The sequence below is a fragment of the Dama dama genome, chromosome 9, assembly GCF_033118175.1.
Source record: "Dama dama isolate Ldn47 chromosome 9, ASM3311817v1, whole genome shotgun sequence".
NCBI classification, from domain to species: Eukaryota; Metazoa; Chordata; class Mammalia; order Artiodactyla; family Cervidae; genus Dama; species Dama dama.
The window spans coordinates 57,623,024-57,647,685 of record NC_083689.1 but is presented as its reverse complement, the minus strand read 5'-3'; the positions used below and the strand labels follow the sequence as shown (position 1 = coordinate 57,647,685).

The 24,662-nt window shown below is 39.3% G+C and overlaps 1 protein-coding gene and 1 non-coding gene across 2 annotated transcripts in view; both read right to left on the bottom strand.

The window, feature by feature from the left end:
* The window catches only part of KCTD16 (potassium channel tetramerization domain containing 16), a 300,453-nt gene that overhangs the window by 245,560 nt on the left and 30,231 nt on the right, over window positions 1-24,662 (bottom strand). The gene's annotated exons all lie outside the window — the stretch shown is intronic.
* Window positions 3,691-3,798, bottom strand: LOC133062988 (U6 spliceosomal RNA). Its single transcript, XR_009694307.1, has one exon. It is a non-coding gene; the product is annotated as a U6 spliceosomal RNA (small nuclear RNA).

Below are 24,662 nucleotides of genomic sequence, written 5' to 3'. Positions count from 1 at the left end.
ACAATCATGCATTATCTCTTGTGTTATCTAATATTTCAATCACAGCATACATTGGTTATACTTTTAAACACATGAGATTGTAAGCTCCCAGGTGAATGAAACATTCTTGCGCACAAGGGCTGTTAGCCTCTGTTCACAAATGCACTTTTCAGTTCAGTTCAATTCAGTCGCTCAGTCGTGTCCAACTCTTTGCGACCCCATGGACTGCAGCATGCCAGGCCTCCCTGTCCATCACCAACTCCCAAACTTTGCTCAAACTCATGTCCATTGAGTCGGTGATGCCATCCAGCCATCTCATCCTCTGTCATCCCCTTCTCCTCCCGCCTTCAAACTTTCCCAGAATCAGGGTCTTTTCAAATGAGTCAGCTCTTCACATCAGGTGGCCAAAGTATTGGAGTTTCAGCTTCAACATCAGTCCTTCCAGTGAATATTCAGGACTGATTTCCTTTAGGATGGACTGGTTGGATCTCTTTGCAGTCCAAGGGACTCTCAAGAGTCTTCTCCAACACCACAATTCAAAAGCATCAATTCTTCAGTGCTCAGCTTCTTAATAGTCCAACTCTCAAATCCATACATGACTCCTGGAAAAACCATAGCTTTGACTAGATGGACCTTTGTTGGCAAAGTAATGTCTCTGCTTTTTAATATGCTGTCTAGGTTGGTCATAGCTTTCCTTCCAAGGAGCAACTGTCTTTTAATTTCATGGCTGTAGTCACCATCTACAGTGATTTTGGAGCCCAAAAAAATAAATCTGCCACTGTTTCCACTGTTTCCCCATCTATTTGCCATGAAGTGATGGGACCAGATGCCATGATCTTAGTTTTCTGAATGTTGAGCTTTAAGTCAACTTTTTCACTCTCCTCTTTCACTGTCATCAAGAGGCTCTTTAGTTCTTCTTCTGCCATAAAATGCACTTTTTGGGTGCATTTAAATGTTGTCATGGTTTGATCATAGGTATTTACCATGTTATTCAAGTTAGTCATTTAAAAAACACATCAAACACTTGAATAACATGATAAATACCTATGATTAAACCATGACAACACCTATCTCCTCATTTATAGGTTTATTTGAGGGCAGGAACTACAGTCTATAGGTACCTTATAAAGGCCCAGGGCACTCAGAACACTGTATGAATACAGTGTTCTTCCCGTGTCTTTGGCCACTGTGTCTTGATTTAACATATTTTATTATTTCTAAGAAATAAGATTGAGTCTTCTGAAACACAGCAAATATACTATGTTTGATACATAAAAAAATAAAAGTCTCAAATAGTGAAATTGAAACACTGGAGTATAGCTCAATGAATTAAGAAAGATGTACACAGAGTCCAAGGGAAAATGTGGTTACAGATGATCTAAATAGCTCCTAGCAATCTAGGTCTTCCAGCTTTCTGGGGCTGATAACATGATGTTGGGGCATCCTAGGTGAAGTTGGTGGTCTCAAATACTGTGCCATGATAATCTGACCTCCAAGAGAATAACAAGAAGCTATGCCTAAACTTATGTTAATTACTTCGAGATGAAGAAAAGGGAAATGGTTGCTTGAAACAATTTTATGATTTGCAAACTTGAAACAAATAGTTTGTCTTAGTGATTCACTAACCTTGGGAGCCTTCAGTTGAACTGGTCCTACCTTGCAGGTAAAAAATGATTAGTTTTATTATTCATGAATATTTATAAAAACTTTCTCCTACAATTATCTGAAACTGAGGTTGCTCTACTGTGGTGGTGGTGGCAGGCATGTTTTAGAATAAAAACAATTCCTTGAATTCAGTATTTCAATGTCATGCTTTGGGGGACATTGGAGTAAGTAATGCAGATACCTCTGCCCTCTAAAAAATATTTGGGAGGGATGCAGATATATATATATGTGTGTGTGTGTGTGTGTATCTGAAATATAAAGTAGAATGAAATAATATAAAAAAATCTTAGTGATTATGGTCTACATATTGCTTGCTTCTTCCAAGGAGCAAGCATCTTTTAATTTCATGGCTGCAGTTACCATCTGCAGTGATTTTGGAGCCCAAGAAAATAAAGTCTCACTGTTTCCATTGTTTCCCCATCTATTTGCCATGAAGTGATGGGACCGGATGTCATGATCTTAGTTTTCTGAATGTTGAGTTTTAAGGCACCTTTTTCACTTTTCTCTTTCACTTTCATCAAGAGGCTCTTTAGTTCTTCTTCACTTTCTGTCAAAAGGGTGGTGTCATCTGCATATCTGAGGTTATTAATATTTCTCCTGGCCATCTTGATTCCAGCTTGTGCTTCATTAAGCCCATCATTTTGCATGATGCACATATTGCTTAAAAAAGGCAAAATTTTTGCCACAGCGTTCACCTTGTATATTCTGATCTTTCACTACTCCCCGCTCAGAAAGACTGTTAATAGCTTAGAGATTTTGTTATCAATAAACACTTTCTCAAGTTCCATATAGACGATGTTGCTCACACTTACTATCTGAGCTTCTGTTTCACCTAATATGTATAATCCCATTGATGGCTCATATTCTTCACAGGTAGTGGTATTAAAGTCCTAAAATCCTAGTAAACTATGATTTTCCTTTAGCAAAAACTTCCCAGTTTGATCACTAAGCCTCTTAGGACTTTTTGTTGCTTTTGCAGTGTTGCTAAGAAGGTGTTCCTTTTTGCCTATCCCCAGGGGAAGTCAGGTAGACAGCATATCACTAGTAAAAGGTCCCTTGGGGACTTTTTGGAGATCACAGTTGCTTGTCTTCCTTGATACTGTCCTTCTTAATGCAACACAGATAATAATGAACATATGGATGTAAATTTATATTCTGTTCCTAAAAACTTATAGATGATTCTGTTTGCAGAACCCAGACAGATTTACCTACAACAGATTATCTAACAATCTGTCTCTTAGCACAATACTTTGCAATCTCCCTAATCACTTTTTTTTTAATGAGATAAAAGAGGTCCATAGAAGTCAACTGTTTTGATCACGACTACAGCACTTAGAGTAATCAGACTTTCTTTGTCTTTTGATTCCAAATAGTAGGAAGAGAATGGAAAATATGATGTTTGTATCCTTTCAAAGAATCACCACTGCACTTTTTTCTTCTGTTCATATGATGCTGTACCTGTTCTCACAGGTAATTCTTGGTCAGTGAAGAACACAGTTTGAGAAAGGGGGCATCTAGATCTAATATGCCTGGATTCAAGCCCATACAATAGCAACATAATCTCATTTTATCCACTGGAGGTTTGAAAGCATCCCAGTACAATTTGTGGAAGAAAAGATGGAAGTATAGGCCTGACATATACAGTATTATTATCTCCCTGGGTGATTATAAATAAGCCAGGAACCTACTTCTAGAAATATACTTCTGCCAGTAATTATCTGTATGACTTCAGTTAAACCACTTAATTTCTCCAAATCTCCACTTTATCATTTGTAAGAGAGTCAGACATTCTCAAAGGTTTTTATTTGCTCAAAATCCTATGCTTGGTTTTAAAAGTGAAAGAGTTAGTCTTCAGTTATATCTCACTCTTTGTGACCCCATGGACTATAGCCTGCTAGGCTTCTCTGTCCATGAAATTCTCCAGGCAAGAATACTGTGGTGGGTAGCCATTCCCTTCTCCAAGGGGTCTTCCCAACCTGGGGATCAAACCTGGGTCTCCTATATTGCAGACAGATTTTTTGCCATCTGAGCCACCAGGGAAGCCCCCAAAATATGGAACACTTCACAAATTTGCATGTCATCCTTGCTATGGGGGCCATGCTAACCTTCTCTATATAGTTCAAGTTTTAGTACATGTGTTGCCGAAGAGAGCACTTAATTGACTGAAGCTGTCCTCTTTGCTAAATGTTGATAATTGTATATGTCCCTCGATTGTCTGATGATGTGCTGCAAGCAAGATAAATTGCTTCCAGAAATGAACTCACTCTGAGCTCCAGGAACTACATTTTTTCTAGAGTCAAAGGTGATTTGGTTTCTTCCTTCAACGTCAGAAATTAGTTGGAGCAAGAGGCAATACATTCAAAAAGGAAGAAGGAGTTCTGGTTGGGTTGTCCACTTTATCTTAAGGAAAGCACTTTCCAGATAATGTAGTGAGTGCTAACATGTGCATTTGCCAACCAGATTGGTTTTGTCCAGAGACCTACCCAGGCCTTAGATACACAGATCCATAGACAACAGGTTGTTACCCTAGAGACGCCCACAATCAACTGCCTGCTTCTTTCCAAAGTCCCAGGTGGGATCAATGGTGATTTAGTAAAAACGTATCTGACAACAATCCTTTTTAAAATCCCTGATAAAGAAAAACAGAGACTTTTATATGAAACAACTGTTTTTAAAGGTCTAAGTATAAAACATGCTTCCAGATTCCATTTGCATTTAATTTGGTATCAGTAGATATATATTTTCTTCTCTTTTAGAAGCATTTAATCTCTCAAGGTTAAGTACCTTCAAAGAGCCACCATTTCAACTTGTAATAAGGGACACATTTTTTAGGATAGGAGAAAGCCTGTTATAAGTTCCTCTCCAATCAACTATAAGGTCTTAAGAAAACTACAAAAATATGACCACATGATCCTCTTTAAAAAAAAAAAAAAACAAAGATTCTGTTATTTTCTATAGCCACATGGAGGCAAGAAGTTCATTTTTGAACACCTCAAAAAGGGAAGAAGGTCTCCAAGTACAGAAATTATACAAAGTTCTTCCCTATTTTTTAGAAAAGAAATAAATTTGATGAATATACAATCATCTTGATGAGGAAACTTGTATAAAGTACGTGTTCTGTGCCAGTCACAATTCTGGTGCTCATGAGGACACACGAACACATGAAGTATCCAGTCCCTGAAATGGTTGCACTACACTACTCTCACTATTTTTATAGCTATTTGAGGATTATTATAATAAAAAACGTTTACTGATACCCAGCTTCCAATATTCCATAACTAGAAGAGAAGTGATATATAGGATATATTTCTGTAATATATAATCACATAGTATGTAAATATGTAATAATTGTTGGCACGGTAGCAGAAGAAAATATGCTGGCTTGGGGATAAAGATGACAACGAAAGGGGGTTTGGTGTGAGACACAGCAAGATGACCATGAATCTTGAAGCATACAATATCCTGAATGGAATTGGGATCCCTTCCCAAATAGATACATCTAAATTACAATACTATTAATTCTACTCTATTAAGAGACTTAGATATAGCTCTGGACATGGCTGGCTTTAAACAACAGGTCATAGAAATTACCTACTGAGTTCCTTGTGGTCATTGACCAAACAAGTTCCTGATAGTAGAGACATCAACTCCTAGTGAGGATGGAAAAGAGGAAGAGCAAGGGGAGGAGAAAAACAAGATAGAAGGAGATGAGAAAAACAAGAACCTGCCTTAGGCTGCAATCTCCATGCTGTAATCACTGAGTTAGAGACAGTTCCAGATGGATGAAACTTCTCTGACACTCAGCCTTTGCCCTGAAACTTGCTTAATGTAGCATGATCTAGTTGCATGTCTTTTCCAGCAAATGTTCCATTAAGGTTTCTGACATGAGCCTCATAATCACATTGAAATCCAAGAAACTCAGTAGAATGATTCTTCGTGATCTGTTTGAACCCCACTGAGAAAAATTCACCTGTGAGACTGCAGGTGCCAATTGTCACCCTAGCCTGTACTAATCAAAGGTGAAAACTCTTGGCTCTTTTAGTTTTTCTAAGGAAGTGAAATTCCCATTTATTATTCATCTACTTTAAGTTTTCACGGAAAGCATTAGGCCACCTGTCCAATGTTGGCACCCAAGGAAAACTGACACACAGAAAATTAACAATAGCAGGTTGAAACACTTGCAGACTTTCCGAAAACAGAAAATAAAAGGATCAAGATTAACTCTGATTTGGCTTTTGGTAGCTCTCTCCATGATGCTATTTACTAGAAAATATTTATGCAGCCTTTGCCCACCCAAATAAATCGGCACATGGATACTTGGATTTAGAAAGATGATAAGTGGAGTGGGCACTGGTCTCTTGCATTTTAAAAATAGATTAGTGACAGCATTTTTCTGAATAAAGACTTCTTTTTCCTTAAAATTTTCAACTTACAAAAGCTAATATACACACAATGTTCAGAAATAGATTTACTACCTACACTATATTGATAGTTCACACACTATAAGCTGCCAGTGACATGTTCGTATATGTAAATTGCACATGCACGTGCTACTCTGCATAGAAATTGACTGCATAAATGGTCGGGAACCTATTGGAGAAAACCTAAAACTTTGGGGATTGGAGAAGAGGTTTAAAATGCTACTTTTCATGGCTGTCTTACTCAAAATTTATCACCATGCCCATTTTAGTTAGAAAATAACACTAAAAGGGCTGTCTTTTGTTTCTGCTACTTGCAAATCAACTACTCAGTTCAGTTGAAATAATACTAACAATAATAATAATAGCTATCATTTATTTAGTGTTCTGCCAGGCTCTCAGCTAATAATGAACTTGCAATATCTCACCATGTTCACAAGAAGCCTTTGATATTAGTAATATTGTTAACCATGAGGAAACTGAGGCAGATAGAAATTATATATATATTAATTAGCCCAACATCATGCAGCAGTCAACAGTGGAGCTGGGGGTGAACCTGAGTACTTTGACTCCAGAACTTCCTTTTAAACAGTATGCTGTCCTTCACTACCTACCCATACATGTTGATTTAAATATAGATTTGTCACTCAAAACTCTTCAAGCGTCACCTTAAGTGACCCTCATTGATTCATCACTTATATTTCAAGATTTCTCTACACAGATCACAGAATCTGACCAAACTGAGATTGGCCACTTCCCCACACACCCTGTACTTTTCCCTTTTCCAATTGTACTAATGGTATTTCCTTAATGCAAAATGCAGTCATGCACTAAGAGCAGAAGGAATTGAAACCAATTTAAAATTTATATACATATATATATATCAATGATAAAGGCTAACATTTATCAAGCAGTTACTACATGCCAAGAATTGTATTAGTCCATTTACATAAATGTATCATGAATGAAATTGTGTGAAATGACACATATAGTTATTGTTACCCCAATTTTCCAGATGAGAAAATCAAATCTTAGGAATGCTAAGTATTTTGTCTAAAACAGCCTAACTTATAAGTATTGGGTTGGCCAAGAATTTTTTCTCTTTCCTAAGATGTTACAGAAAAACCTGAACAAACTTCTTGGACAACCCAATAATAGACTCTCAAACTGAACTCCAAGTCTGACTGACACTAAGAAGCAAGTTTTTAACCATACATCCTAGGCTACATCTATCCCAAATTTTAATTTCCATTATAGTCGTTTAAAACTAAGTTCTATATCTTCCTGCATGCACGCTCAGTCACTCAGTTGTATCTGACTCTTTGCAACCATATGAACTGTAGCCTGTCAGGCTCCTCTGTCCATGAGATTTCTTAGGCAAGAATACTGGAGTGGGTTGCCATTTCTTTCTCCAGGGGCTCTTCCTGACCCAGGGATCGAACCCACATCTCCTGAGTCTCCTACATGGGCAGACAGATTCTCCACCACCCAGCCACCTGGGAGGCCCTCTATATCTTCCTACTAAACCATATACTTCTTAGAACTAAAGCAAGATTTTGCATCTCTGCCCCACCCCCCAATACACACACAGTTCCAAGTACAATGAAGTAAGAAAAGCAAACTAGAGGCAAAGAAAAAAGTGAAGGGAGTAAAGGCAGAGAACTTCAGAGCAAAATGTCAGCTGTGTGACTTCAGTGATACAGAATCCCTGAGCGGAGAGCACTTTCCCAGCCCTTTGAAGCTCCACCTCTGCTAAATGTGCATCACTGTTGTCATGGTGGGACTGGCATGGCAGTAGACTTCTGCAGAAAGAGCCCGTGGACTCCTCTTCTGTACAGCTGTGCCAGAAATATCCCTAGATGTAAATCTAACCTTAGTTCCAAGACGTATACAGTTTAGTAGAAAGATGGCTGTGCCAGAAACATCCCCAGGTGGAAATTGCTCACAGCCCCCTCACTTTCTCTGAATGCTGTGAAAAGCACTGTAGTTTGTAAACATATTGGAACCCATTGTTAATTCAGGCTTCTCAGAGATTCTAAAGCCCCAGAGACTGTATAATTAGTTTAACATTTTTAAAGGAGTAGGTTTTAAGTGAGATTGGCTGTATCCTCAGTTACACTGCCAGTGGTCAGTCAAAGAAATAGGTATGTAAATTGAAGAAAGTTATTTAAACATGCCAGAGCCAGAAGATATTAATAAATCTAAGTGTGATTCTAAAAATGTGCAAAGACTCGAATCAGCAAAATTTGAAACCACTTCTAATTTTATCTGACCCATTCGGTTATATTCTGCTTCTTGTGACAATATCAGTCCCTATGGTATCATAGAGAACTAGCGTGGGAAGAACAGCAGACTCAGTCAAGAGACAAGGATTGAAGGTCAGGTCAGACTGTCACTTAAAGCAGAGTAAATGCCAGGAAGTTATCTGGTCCCTATAAGCCTTGTTTTCATGTGTACAATAGATATGGCCTGACTTACTGAATTTGTATTCTTAGTACAAAAACCCACAAGAAATACTTTACCATTTGTAAGGTCTATAACATGATATGTATTAATCAATGGGGGGAAAACTATAGCTACACTGTGAAGATAATATGTGATAAATGTTTTTTATTTGATTAAAAGAGAGAATTGTTTTTTTTCTCCCTACCTCCTCCTTTTCTTCTCACTTGAGTGCATAGTATGGTGCCAGATGTTGTATGAGGTGCTGGGAATATAGTGACAAACTAATCAGATAAGATACCTTTTGGGGTAGGGGGTGGGATAATAGTGAATGTGTAAATAAAAACAGGAATACTTTCAGAGGATGAGAAGTACTATGAAGAAAATGATAATGATTACAAAAGAACTTCCTGAGAAACAACACATGGTCGACAATTGGAAAAATCACAGAGTCTCTAATATAAAAAAAAAAAAGTAGGAAGAAAACTCCAGAAAAAGAGAACAGCAAATGCAAGTCCCTAAAAATGAAGCAACTTTAGCAAATTCAAGAGACAGAAATAAGTCCCTTACAGAAGGAACACAATGAGTGAAGAGGAGGGTATCATGAGGTAGGTTGGTCAGGCAATACATAGGATGGGTCTTGGAGATTCAGTTTACAAAAAGCAATTTAGATTTTAGTCTAAAGGCAATGAGAAGCCAATGGATAGTTTTAATTAGGAGAGCAACTCAATCTGATTTGCATGGCCAGAATCTTTGATAAGACCAAATAAAGAGGTGTGCATGCTGAGTAGCTTCAGTCGTGTCTGACTCTTTGCAATCCTATGGACTGTAGCCCGTCAGTCTCCACTGTCCATGGGATTCTCCAGGCAAGAATACAGGAGTGGGTATCCATGCCCTCCTCCAGGGGATCTTCCTGACCCAGGAACTGAACTTGTGTCTTTTATGTCTCCTGCTTTGGCAGGCAAGTTCTTTACCACTAGTGCCACCTGGGAAATCCCAACCAGCTGATATGAAGCCCAACGAGGGCCGTCTGTATGCCCAAACATCATCTGATCTCTGGGATACGGCATCCTCATCATCACATCATTTCTCTGAACACTTCAATGGCCCCCTCACTGTCCTTGGGATGAAGACCAGAATCCTCAGCATTGCCACAAAGCACTGCAAGGTCTGAACCTTGCGTGTCTCTCAACCCCACATGATGGTCCACTTCCTCCTGCCTCTGCCTTCTAGACCATCTGGAACTTCTTTAAGGTCTTTGAACATGTGATTCTCCCTGTAACCTCAGAACTTTTGCAGATGGTAGTCCTTTGGCCTGGAATACCCTTATTTCCTCCTTGTATCTTGCCAACCCCTATACTTGTCTCATAGCAACTGTCACTTCTTGAGGATGTTTTCCCTAACCTCTATGATGAGATCAAATCTTCTATCCTCTTATTATATATTCCTATAGAAACACAGCCCTCTCCATGAAAGTATATATCACAGTTACGACTTTACACTGATTGGTTTGATTCTTTAATTAATTTGTATCTCCCTTACGAGGCTATAAGTGCCTCAGGGACAAAGATTGTATAAATATGCATATTTTCTCTGAAATTCCCAGTATCCAGCACAGTACTGAAATCAAGAGGGAATTCAATTAATAAAAAAAAAAAAAATCAACCAGGCAGAAGAAGAAATAAGAAAAAAACGATCACAAACTGAGAGAAGAAAAACAGACAATATAAATAAACTCACATGAGATCCAAGTAATAAAGTTATGAGATACAGACTATATGTTCAAAGAATTGATAGACATAATTAGGAATTTTGACAGGGGACTGAAAACTATTAAAAAGAATCAATGGAAAAACATGTAATTGAAAATTATAATAATCAAAATAAAGAACCCAATGAAGGTTTTTAATAGTACAGTAAATTCAGTTGAAGAGCAAGTTAGTAAACTAGAACATAGGTCAAAAGAAAATATCCAGAATAAACATGTGAAAAAAAAAAAAAGCATTAAAGGAGGGGTGGGAAGCAAATCAATCTGATCATATTGCAAATGTATGAAATAATCTCACTGAAAAGGATGCAGGGAAAAGATGCCAACCTAAGTAATGCTGGAAATATATAGAGTCCATAAAACTAAATGTAAAAGAAATTGTACATAAGCACTGTCCTCTGGTTGGTTAAGTTGTACGCCACAGGGTACAGGTTACCAACTCTGAAATTGCTATGCATGCACATTGGAATTGAACAACTAGGTAAATGGATAGCAAAAAGCAGGAACAAGTTTCTCCCTGTTGGCAGGAGCGGGGGGTGTTTACAGAAAAACAAGCGGAGGAAGCAAGATCTCCTATAGAGCTTAATACAGATGAAGATAGTTGTACTATCTGTATAATAGGTAGGTAGGTAGGTAGGTAGGTAGGTAAATAATAGATATAGCTATGTATATATACATGGCTGGGCTTCCCTGGTGTGGCTCAGTGGTAAAGAATCTGCCTGCAATGCAGGAGAAGCAGGAGATGCGTGTTCCATCCCTCGTTTGGAAAGATCCCCTGGAAGAGGAAATGGCAACCCACTCCAGTATTCTTGTCTGGAAAATTCCATGGACAGAGGAGCCTGACAGGCTACAGTCCATTGGGTCGCAAAGAATCAGACATGATTGAGAAACTGAATACACACACATTTACAAGATTAGTAAACATACACTTATGCCCTTGCTATGTCAGATAAGAGAAACTAGAAGCAATGTCACTTCAGAAGTAATGAATTCATCAGCAACTTGATTTTGATTTCTAATACTATTATTCAAAAAGAAACCAGGGCTCCTCAGGGAAATGGCTGATCCCAAGACAAGGGTAGGAAATATTCAAAATAAACTTGGAGAATCTTATAGTAACAGAAATAATGAAGTGCTCCCCCACCCCCGAAAAAACCCCGCAAAAACAAAATACTGACAAAGATGGACTTATATCAAAGGAATATGGGAGTCACTGAAAGAGTTACAAAGTACCAAAGCCAAAACAACTTGAATAACAAAATAAAGTTTTAATACAAAACTGCATTATAACTCAAAATATGAAGTAAAAGTCCACAACATAAATAAATAACTGAATAAAGAAATAAATGGGAAAAAAGAGACAAAGCTCTCATGTAGAAGAATTCCAAATAATTTAAGTGGATATTGTGCCCTTGAGGAGGAATATAACTCCACTCCTTAAGTGTGAGTGGGCATAGGACTTCTCCCCAAGGAGTACAGTTTGGAAAGATTAAAAAAAAAGAGAGACAGAGAGTAAACTTAGAGTAAAGAAACTTGACAACCACTAATTCAAAGGATTAAGGTCAACAATAAAATGATGTCAACAATAGTGTGAACCTGTGATATGACATCATAAAAAACCTCTATGGTTTTCCTCCCAGAAGCCCACAACCCCAGTCTAATAATTACAAAAACATTGGCCAAGACGAACCTCAGGAAATAAGAGAACTATACGTAACATGGTATCTTGGATGGAAACCTAGAACAGAAAAAAGGACATTAGGTAAAAACAAAGGAATCTGAATAAATTATGAACTTCAGTTAACGATAATGTGTCAATATTGGTTTATTAGGGTGTCCCTGGTAGCTCAGTTGGTAAAGAATCTGCCTGCAGTGCAGGAGACCTGGGCTTGATCCCTGGGTCAGGACAATCCTCTGGAGAGGGGAATGGCTAACCACTCCAGTGTTCTTACCCGAGAATCCTACGGACGGAGAACCCTGGCTGGCTACAGTCCATGGGCTCACAAAGAGTCGGACATGACTTAGCGACTAAACCACTACTACCATTGGTTTATTAATAAATATTGACTGTATAAAATTACTATAATGTCTGGTGAGATGTAAGATCCATGTAGAATTAAAAAGATGTGACGAGTGACACATTAGTTGGGAAGTTGGTAAACATGTTTTGAGATGGAGGAAGTATATAATTGCCTATGGTTTGTATTTATTCAATAATAACAATGATAATTGTAATAAAATTGTATTGTAGTTAAATGCTCATTACTTTCTACACAAGACACCTGCTAAGCACTGTAATCCAAGTCTATGCCCTGACCAGTAATGCTGAAGAAGCTGAACAGTTCTGTGAAGACCTACAAGACCTTCTAGAACTAACACCCAAAAAAGATGTCCTCTTCATTATAGGGGACTGGAATACAAAAGTAAGAAGTCAAGAAACACCTGCAGTAACATGCAAATTTGGCCTTGGAGTACAGAATGAAGCAGGGCAAAGGCTAATAGAGTTCTGCCAAGAGAGTGCACTGGTCATAGCAAACACCCTCTTCCAACAACACAAGAGAAGACTCTACACATGGACATCACCAGATGGTCAACACCAAAATTAGACTGATCATATTCTTTGCAGCCAAAGATGGAGAAGCTCTATACAGTCAACAAAAACAAGACCAGGAGCTGACTGTGGCTCAGATCATGAACTCCTTATTGCCAAATTCAGACTTAAATTGAAGAAAGTGGGGAAAAACACGAGACCATTCAGGTATGACCTAAATCAAATCCCTTATGACTATACAGTGGAAGTGAGAAATAGATTTAAGGGACTAGATCTGATAGACAGAGTGCCTGATGAACTATGGACGGAGGTGCATGACATTGTACAGGAGACAGGGATCAAGACCATCCCCATGGAAAAGAAATGCAAAAAAGCAAAATGGCTATCTGAGGAGGCCTTACAAATAGCTGAGAAAAGAAGAGAAGCAAAAAGCAAAGGAGAAAAGGAAAGATATACCCATTTGAATGCAGAGTTCTAAAGAATAGCAAGGAGAGATAAGAAAGCCTTCCTCAGCGATCAATGCAAAGAAATAGAGGAAAACAATAGAAAGGGAGAGACTAGAGATCTCTTCAATAAAATTAGAGATACCAAGGGAACATTTCATGCAAAGATGGGCTCGATAAAGGACAGAAATGGTATGGATCTAACAGAAGCAGAAGATATTAAGAAGAGGTGGCAAGAATACATAGAAGAACTGTATGAGAAAGATCTTCACAACCCAGATAATCATGATGGTGTGATCACTCACACTCACCCAGAGCCAGCCATCCTGGAATGTGAAGTCAAGTGGTCCTTAGGAAGTATCACTACGAACAAAGCTAGTGGAGGTGATGGAATTCCAGTTGAGCTACTTCAAATCCTAAAAGATGATGCTGTGAAAGTGCTGCACTCAATATGTCAGTAAATTTGGAAAACTCAGCAGTGGCCACAGGACTGGGAAAGGTCAGTTTTCATTCCAGTCCCAAAGAAAGGCAATCCCAAAGAATGCTCAAACTATCGCACAACTGAACTCATCTCACACGCTAGTAAAATAATGCTCAAAATTCTCCAAGCCAGGCTTCAGCAATACATGAACCGTGAAGTTCCAGATGTTGAAGCTGGTTTTAGAAAAGGCAGAGGAACCAGAGATCAAATTGCCAACATTTGCTAGATCTTCGAAAAAGCAAGAGAGTCTCAGAAAAACATCTATTTCTGCTTTATTGACTATGCCAAAGCCTTTGACTGTGTAGATCACAATAAACTGTGGAAAATTCCGAAAGAGATGGGAATACCAGACCAATTGACCTGCCTCTTGAGAAACCTGTAGGCAGGTCAGGAAGCAACAGTTAGAACTGGACATGGACCAACAGACTGGTTCCAAATAGGAAAAGGAGTATGTCAAGGCTGTATATTGTCACCCTGCTTATTTAACTTATATGCAGATTACATCATGAGAAATGCTGGGCTGGATGAAGCACAAACTGGCATCAAGACTGCAGGGAGAAATATCAATAACCTCAGAAATGCAAATACACCACCCTTATGGCAGAAAGTGAAGAGAAACTAAAGAACATCTTGATGAAAGTCAAAGAGAAGAGTGAAAAAGCTGGCTTAAAGCTCAATGTTCAGAAAACTAAGATCATGGCATCCAGTCCCATCACTTCATGGCAAATAGATGGGGAAAGAGTGGAAACAGTGGCTGACTTTATTTTGGGGGGCTCCAAAATCACTGTAGATGGTAATTCCAACCATGAAATTAAAAGACGCTTACACCTTGGAAGGAAAGTTATGACCAACCTAGACAGCCTATTAAAAAGCAGAGATATTACTTTGTCAACAAAGGTCCATCTAGTCAAGGCTATGGTTTTTCCAGTAGTCACGTATGGATGTGAGAGTTGGACTATAAAGCAAGCTGAGCACCAAAGAATTAATGCTTTTGAACTGTGGTGTTGGAGAAGACTCTTGAGAGTCCCTTGGACTGCAAGGAGATCCAACCAGTCCATCCTAAAGGAGATCAGTCCTGGGTGTTCATTGGAAGGACTGATGTTGAAGCTGAAACTCCAATACTTTGGCCACCTGATGCAAAGAGCTGACTCATTTGAAAAGTCCCTGATGCTCGGAAAGATTGAAGGTGGGAGGAGAGGGGGACGACAGGAAATGAGATGGTTGGAAGGCGTCACTGACTCAATGGACATGGGTTTGGGTAGACTCCGGCCGTTGGTGATGGACAGGGAGGCCTGGCATGCTGCAGTTCATGGGGTTGTAAAGAGTCAGACATGACTGAGCGACTGAACTGAAGTGAACTGAGGAACTGTATATTTTTTATAGTACCATAAACTCCTGTCTATAAACTAGAATACCAGTATATTGTCTTTAGATAAATAAGGATTTCCTGGTTTTGGAAGTCGAAGTAAGGGATCTTGCTTTAATATCTCTTAATACTCATAAGAAGTCTAACATATTTCAAAAGCCACCTTCCTTTTCAAAAAAAAAAAAAAACCCACAAGTTGTTTTGATTGCCATCTCTCCTTCTGAATTTATAAATTTCAACTTATAAACAACTTTTAGAAAAAGTGGGTAAAGTATGCTGTGCATATGTACTAAATCACTTCAGTCATGTCTGACTATCTGTGACCCTATGGACTGTAGCCTGCCAGACTCCTCTGTCCATGGGATTCTCCAGGCAAGAATACTGGAGTGGGTTACCATTTCCTTCTCCAGGGGATCTTCCCGACTCAGGGATCAAACCTGCATGTCTCAGGTCTCCTGCACTGGCGGGTAGATTCTTTACCTGGGAAGCCCCTAAAGTATGGTGTACTCATGTACTGTTCCTCTAAAGAACAGAATGGGAACCTTAAATTCTCAACTACAACATGGTTATCAGGTTGTATCATCGACACGGCACAGGTAAATGAAGCAAGACACTGAAATGAGATTCCTTTCACATTTCATAGAACACAGGGATTGTGTGTTTTTTCCCCCTGGGGGAAGGGTAAAGATTGAATGTAATATTTCAATCATACCCAAAAGAACATGAGTTAATATTTCATAGCTACTTAATCCACTCATTCAGAGACGGTAATGCAAATGTTCAAATATTTATGCTTCGTAGCCAAAACATGGTGCCCTGAATTATTGTATTGTACTCTCTTATGCCACTGACTTACAGTTCATTTCAGATCAGGTAACCAGAAAATCACTGTATTCAGCAGGGGAGCACTAGCAATAAACTCTTCATACTCACAATCCTTTCACTTTTATTCACACACGAGCCTCATCTGCCTCCTTGAAAAAAATTAAAATACCCACCAAAGTTAGTGATTAAGGAAGGGATTAGTACTAAAAAATACTATGTATTTAATTGATCTAATTGCAATTTCCAATCTACATTATGTATAATAATTCAAAGGCCCTTGTAAGAAGAGTGATTTTGCTGTAATAGCCTGTTATTCTCAGACATGAGTCCTTCAATATAAAGTGACCAAATCAACCATAATGAACATCACACACAGAGTTTTCAACCTCACCCTTTAATGCTCCTGAAGAGCATTTAGAGAGCATGAGTAAGGTCAGAGAGGAATTGCATTATTTGGAATGTTTTTTACTCATTTAGTTCCCTTCTTTCTACTCTGACTACCCCCAGGCTATCGAAGCAGGAAATTAGGTTCAGACAAAAGTTTAAGACCACTCACAGTGAATTTCAGAGTTGAAAAGAGGACATAGGCACCATACATAACTTGAGAGAAGAATCTGCCCCGTTCTACACTGTAGTAGTTTCAAAGCGTGAAGAGTAAGATTCAAGGATGAGAGCTCATCACCTCCCACTGCCAACCTCTGCGCACACCAACCCAGCTGTTCTCAGAGATATCAGTCAGTTCAGTTCAGTCCCTCAGTCGTCTCCGACTCTTTGCGACCCCATGGACTGCAGCACACCAGGCCTTCCGGTCCATCACCAACTCCCAGAGTTTACTCAAACTCATGTACATCGAGTCGGTGATGCCATCCAACTATCTCAGCCTCTGTTATCCCCTTCTCCTCCTGCCTTCAATCATTCCTAGCATCAGGATCTTTTCCAATGAGTCAGTTCTTTGCATCAGGTGGCCAAAGTATTGGGGCTTCCGCTTCATCATCAGTCTTTCCAATGAATATTCAGGACTGATTTCCTTTAGGATTGACTGGTGTGATTTCCTTGCAGTCCAAGGGACTCTCAAGAGTCTTCTCCAACACCACAGTTCAAAAGCATCCATTCTTCAGCACTCAGCTTTCTTTATGATCCAACTCTTACATCCATACATGACTACTGGAAAAACCATAGCTTTGACTAGATTGTTGACAAAGTAATGTCTTTGCTTTTTAATATGCTGTGTAGGTTGGTCATAGTTTTTCTTCCAAGGAGCAAGCATCTTTTAATTTCATGGCTGCAGTCACCATCTGCAGTGATTCTGGAGTCCAAGAAAATAAAGTCTGTCACTGTTTCCATTGTTTCCCCATCTATTTGCCATGAGTGATGAGACCAGAAGCCATGATCTTAGTATTTTGAATGCTGAGTTTTAAGCCAGCTTTTTCACTCTCCTCTTTGACTTTCATCAAGAGGCTCTTTAGTTTCTCTTCACTTTCTGCCATAAGGGTGGTGTCATCTGCATATCTGAGGTGATACTCAAAGATATATTTCTTCCTTTATCTCCTCCATAACCTAAACAATCTAGTAGCATTGAAGGACATTTTTAACCCATGTATTATCATCAAGTACCTTTTGATACGGGCTTCACTGGTGGCTCATCAGTAAAGAATCTACCTGCAATGCAGGACACCCAGGTTCAATCCCTGGGGTGGGAAGATCCCCTGGAGGAGGGCATGGCAACTGATTCTAGTACTCTTGCCTAGAGCATCCTGTGGACAGAGGAGCCTGGCAGGCTACAGTCCATAGGGTTGCACAGAGTCAGATATGGTTGAAGTGACTAAGCAGCAGCACTATCCCTTGATATGAACAGCTGAGAAGGACACATAAACTCCCTGGAATCTTCCTCAATAATATGTAATCTCAATAAAATTATCATCAAACATCAGACACTGAGAAGCATTAATCAAAGTAACTGACCAATACTCTTCAAAAGTGTCAAGGTCCTAAAAGTTAAGGAAAGACTAAGGTACTATCACTGGAGAAGCCAATAGCACCCCACTCCAGTACTCTTGACTGGAAAATCCCATGGATGGAGGAGCCTTGTAGGCTGCAGTCCATGGGGTTGCGAAGAGTCGGACATGACTGAGCAACTTCACTTTCACTTTTCATTTCATGCATTGGAGAAGGAAATGGCAACCCACTCCAGTGTTCTTGCCTGGAGAATCCCAGGGACGGGGGAGCCTGGTGGGCTGCCGTCTGTGGGGTCGCACAGAGTCAGACACGACTGAAGCGACTTAGCAGCAGCAGCAAGGTACTATCACAGATTGGAAAATACCATAGAGACATGACTACTAAATGCAGCATAGGACTCTGGATGGGATCCTCTGAAAGAAAAAGGATATTTTGGGGAAAGAATGGTTAAATCCAAATAAGTTCTGTACTTTTGCTAATAGTATTATACTAAGGTTAATGTCTTAGTTTGGGTAAATCTTTTAAAGTAGTATCAAATGCTAATGGAAGGAGAGGCTGAATGAAGGGTGACAGAGTACTGTATTATTTCTCAACTTTTCTTTCAGACTTAAATTATCTCAAAAATTTAAAAAGTAACTATTAAAAAGAAAAAGAAAAAATCATATACTGTGATGTTTTAAAAAAGTTTTAAAAATCATACACTTGATGAAGGAAAGAGATTTTAATCTCAAGAGATACTTGGGAAGTTTCAAAACTGCTGACTAGTTCCTTGGTAAATATGAATTATTCATTTGAATAACTGATGCACAGAGTCAGAAGATGGCATAATATGATGGTTAATAACATGGACTTTAAGATCAGATATATCTTAGTTTAAAACTTCATTTTACCACTGAGTAGCTATGAGTCTAATGACACATTACCTAATGTCTCTGAAACTCAATTTTCTCACATGTAATAGTGGGGTATAAATAATATCAACTTCACAGGGTTCTTGTGAAGGTTACTATACATAAAGCAGTCGTCCCCGACGTTTTTGGCACCCAAGACCAGTTCTATGGAAGACAATTTTTCCATGGATGGGGCAGGATGGTTCACATGGTAGTGAGAGCTTTGTGGAGCAGCAGATGAAGCTTCACTAGCTCACTGCTACCTACCTCCTGCCGTGAGGTCTGTTTCCTAAGAGGCCATGGACTGGTAGCAGCCCATGTTCCCAGGGATCGAGGACCCCAACTTAAAGTTCTTAGCTGATGTCTAACATATAGAAAGCATTTGAGAAGTGGAAGAAACTAAAATAATCCCATAAACTGGCACTATTTATCCTATTCATTTCCAAAGTTTAAGCCTTTCTTTTCACTTAGAAAGATTAATAATTTCCCTATTCCATTCAGCCTTATCCAAATCTTGTTCATTCTCCAAGAGCCAGTGTGATCTCAATGCCTTCATAAACCTCAGGTAAGTTCTCAACTTCCAGTCTTACTTGTGATCTATGCATTACGGAGTTATCATTCACTATCGTCTTATGTGTGGCAGTCATATACCATCAGTTAAACTATAAGACCCTTGATAGTAAAGACCATTTTGTTTCTTCATATATTCTCCTTAGCATCAATGTTGAATAGAATTCAAAAAGGCATGGTAGTTCATGATTATGCTATTTTTAAAGGTTTCCAGGGGAATCTGGTAAGAACATGGATTTAATCACTGGGAATTTAGAGAACTGTCAAAATAGGACTTGAGGAGGTAAACATATCCTTAAAACCTCTTTTAAGAAGAAATAAATGTCTTTCAGAATTCTCTTTACTCTAAATGCAAACTAAATTAGATTTTTCATTACTGTCTCTAGGGTCTGTCATGCGTTTTTGTCTTGTAAAGAAGACACTTTAAAATTTCTCAGGGCCTTCCAGAGACACATTCCTTTAGCAGAAATCTTCTCTCTTAGGAAATTCACCCAAAATTCTTAATAACTTCCACATTCGGATACCATGACCAAACACAAGATCAGAACGAGCACCATCAATGCTTTTAACAATTCCTTTATACAGCATCATGGTTTCTTAAGTGCTTTTAAGTGCATTTTTTTAATTGCTTCTCATAAAATCTCTTAGAGGCCTTCTAGAAAGTGTTATCATCCCCAGTTTGCAGGTAAGGCAACTGCTGCTGCTAAGTCACTTCAGTCGTGTCCGACTCTGTGCGATCCCATACACGGCAGCCCACCAGATTCCCCCGTCCCCGGGATTCTCCAGGCAAGAACACTGGAGTGGGTTGCCATTTCCTTCTCCAATGTGTGAAAGTGAAAAATGAAAGTGAAGTCGCTCAGTCATGTCCGACTCTTAGTGACCCCATGGACTGCAGCCTACCAGGCTCTTCCATCCATGGGATTTTCCAGGCAAGGCAACTGAGGCTCAGCCAAAAATTACACAATCAGTAAGCCACAATTTAAGACTCTTGTTTCATTCAACAGGCATTTATCGCGTGTCCCCCATGGGTTCTCTCTGACCTGTGTACTCCTCCTCAATCCCACATGCTTGCTCCTATCATAATATTGTGCTTCTCATGAAGGATTGCAATTGTCTACCTACTTATCTGAATCCACCTCTGGACCATAAGCTCCTTGCAGGCAAGCATTTGCCCTGCCCTAGTTGTATGCCTAGTACCTAGCTGCCCCCCCCCCCGCCCCCCCGCCCAAAGGCACTCAATAAACAATTATGGAATAGATGAATGGGGACAAAATAAAAAAAAGATGAGGAAGAATGAGTAAAAGGGCACAAATTAATCATTTTGGGTGAATCCAAATTATATCATCTTTTTCCAGATCTTAGCATCTTATAACCCAATTCTTCTCAGCAGACAGCAAGGCTACTGGGAGGTTAAAACACTATGCTCCTGAAAAAGGAGCAAAGCCTATCACAGAGATCAGTCAACAGGACTAGATGATTGTGAAGAAGCATGAAATGAAGTCTGCTTATTGTTCCACTTTGCAAATAAAGCTGTTCACCTGCACAGGTTTCCATTCTGACTATGTCACACTCCTTAGGCAAGTCTAACTTCCTCCAAAGAAAAGGACAGAAGTGGCAACCTCTGACTTAAAGTTACCAAACTAAAGGGAACCAAAGCTCCTAAATGAAAGGAAGAGAAGTTCATTGACTTTGGGGTGGAGAATTACTGAAACAGACTCCCAAGGGACATTGAGAAGTCAGCCCCTGAAAATTTTCAAGAAGACCATGGAAATCCATGTGAAATATTTGCCTTCCTGAGTCCTTCTCAGCTGTAGCATCTTACCACCTACTTCTCTCATTACCCTATACTCTTAACCAACATTATTGCTCCTACCTTCTTCCTTGCAACATCTTTTTTCAGTCCATAGCCATCTGGTTGCACAGTCTCCACCTTCAGAATCAGAACCACAAAACATTTGCAGAACTTGTGGTTTTTCAGAAAGTTGGCAGAGAATGTGTTCTCCATAGTGATGGTATCAATTTCCCCATGTGGGAAAAATGCCAGTTGCTAGTAACAGTATCTGATGCTAAGCAACCAGACTGGTTCCAGGAGGCACTTTGGTGTCTGAAAAGAACACCAAACAAGAATTTGAAGACACATTTATGGCCTTGACGCTTTCAAACACTTCAATGTGACCTCAGATAAATCACTCAGTTTCTCTGATGCTCTGTTTTGTTTTTCACTTCTAAAGCAAGCATGGGCTCCTCCAGACCCTATATACTAAGTTCTTCTCTGCTACTTAAAACGGTCACTGGGGGTGGAGGGGGGTGAGGGTTCATGATTAAGAACTCTTGACAATAACAGAGCTTTCTCTTCCAGACTAATTAACAGCATGGCTTGTTTTTTGTTGTTTTGTTTTCTCCTGTTCCAGAAAAACTAGGAAACAAATAGAAGAGGATTAGGGGAGACAACCTGGGTCAACACTGAGGGAAAATATGTATCAATCAAAATCAAATACTTTGTCTAGAAAAGGATAAAGAATAAGAGAAAATATTTGTAATCGCTAGTAAAACAAAAGTCACAAAAGAAAAATTCTATGAAGTCATTTATGTTTAACCTGATCTAAATTAAAATAACCAAAAGGTAAGTTCACTGTTTGGACCATCTGTATCCGATAAGCATAAGTCTAAATCCTGGCACCATCTGCTCAACAGAAATTTAGTACTCTGTCAATATGCCACATCACAATGATGATAGCAAGGAAAGCAGCCTCATGGAGTAGGATCTAAATAATGACTATTCTTGAACAGGATAAGAAACCAGAGCCACACCAACTTGGTTAGACATTATTTTAGTGTTTTATGTTCACCCTAATTAAGACCCATTAGAGGCACGTGACTGACAAAGTCAAGCAGGCAGACTTTCATAGCAGAGGAAATATCTGGGTCAGGGGCCCAAAACACCCAATGACCTTGGACTGATGAGAAGGAATACTGAAAGTAGAAAATCAAAGCAGAGATTCAACAGTATTTCCATCTATCTAGGGTTAGTCATTGATATCTAGCCACCTGACCTACTAATCATGGGGCATTTTTCAGTGGGGAACAGGCAAGCCATTAAAACATAGTTAAGTAGTGAGATAGCCATTGTTTTTTGTTTTTTTTTTTTTAGCATTGATCATAGTGTTTTTTTTGTTTTTTGTTTTTTTTTTTTTTTCCAGTGGGTTTTGTCATACATTGATATGAATCAGCCATGGATTTACATGTATTCCCAATCCCGATCCCCCCTCCCACCTCCCTCTCCACCCGATTCCTCTGGGTCTTCCCAGTGCACCAGGCCGGAGCACTTGTCTCATGCATCCCACCTGGGCTGGTGATCTGTTTCACCATAGATAGTATACATGCTGTTCTTTTGAAATATCCCACCCTCACATTCTCCCGCAAAGTTCAAAAGTCTGTTCTGTATTTCTGTGTCTCTTTTTCTGTTTTGCATATAGGGTTATCATTATCACCTTTCTAAATTCCATATATATGTGTTAGTATGCTGTAATGTTCTTTATCTTTCTGGCTTCCTTCACTCTGTATAATGGGCTCCAGCTTCATCCATCTCATTAGGACTGGTTCAAATGAATTCTTTGGCTAACAAACACATGAAAAGATGCTCAACATCACTCATTATCAGAGAAATGCAAATCAAAACCACAATGAGGTACCATTACACGCCAGTCAGGATGGCTGCTATCCAAAAGTCTACAAGCAATAAATGCTGGAGAGGGTGTGGAGAAAAGGGAACCCTCTTACACTGTTGGTGGGAATGCAAACTAGTACAGCCGCTATGGAAAACAGTGTGGAGATTTCTTAAAAAACTGGAAATAGAACTGCCATATGACCCAGCAATCCCACTTCTGGGCATACACACTGAGGAAACCAGATCTGAAAGAGACACATGCACCCCAATGTTCATCGCAGCACTGTTTATAATAGCCAGTACATGGAAGCAACCTAGATGCCCATCAGCAGATGAATGGATAAGGAAGCTGTGGTACATATACACCATGGAATATTACTCAGCCATTAAAGAGATAACCATTGTTAATATGATAAATCCTTAAATTTTGAGACTTTTAAGATCACCTAAAGTCCTTACCTTACAAATGAGGAAACTGAGGCCCACAAAGTTAAGCAACTTTCCCAGGTCAACACCCAGTTAGTAACAGAACAAATCTCCTTCCTCCCAAACCATTGTTTATCCCATGATGGCTTCCAGCAGCTAACAGCATCTGTATTTATCTTCCCTTCCTTCCTCACACACATACCAAAAACATCATGTGCTTTTCAAGCTACTCATCCTAATGGCTTTTCTAAATTTCCCTACTATAGTACTATCTTACGAGCAAGCTTCTCTAAGATGGTGTCTTTCATAATCTTTAGCTCTGTTTCATGAAATATGAGTTATTCATATTTTATATTACCTCTTCACCACTATGAGAGAACTATGTCCATAATTTTTGGCGAAGTATAATTAATTACATGGTCTCTACTGTGCTTTATTCTAGACATACCAGACTACCTGCCAATTTCATATAATTCCCTTCAAAGTTTCATGAATTTTCACATGCTGTTCCTTCTACCTGAATAGCTCTCTCCCCCATTCCAGAGCCCCATCTACCAACCCAAATCCTGTTCAACTCAAAAGACCCAACTCAAATGTTCCCTGTTCTTTGGAGCTATCCTTGATTTCATCCAAAAGGCAGAGTTGATTTCTCCCTCTAAATTTTATTTGTGCCTCAGATACAGTATTTATTCATTATCTGGTAATTAGTTGTACCTGTATTTGTGTCTTCACTAGAGTATCAGTATTTCATGTGCAGAGACAGGGTTTTATGTATCTTCAGCATCTAATAGTGCCTGGCACGCAGGAGGACCTAGGTAAATGTTTCATTGTCTAATGCTGTCAATCCTGTAACAGAGTCATTGCCAAGATCTATGCCATTTTCCTTTTTCTATAATCTACACACTGAAAATGACTTTTTTTTTTTTTTCAGCCGCACTGGGTCTTCCTTGCGGCACACAGGCTCTCTAGCTGTGATGTGTAGGCTCCAAAGCAGTGGGGTCAGCAGTTGCAGTGCACAGGCTTAGTTGTAGCATGTGGGATCTTAAATCCCCAGTCAAGGATCGAACCTGGGCTCCCTGCATTGGAAGAGCTGAGTCTTATCCAGTGAGCCCCCAGAGAAGTCCCTGACAATGACCTTTTGATAGAAAAATTACTATGGTAAGTATCGGGTCTATGACAAAACTTGGAGATACAAAGAAAGAATAAGGATGTTCA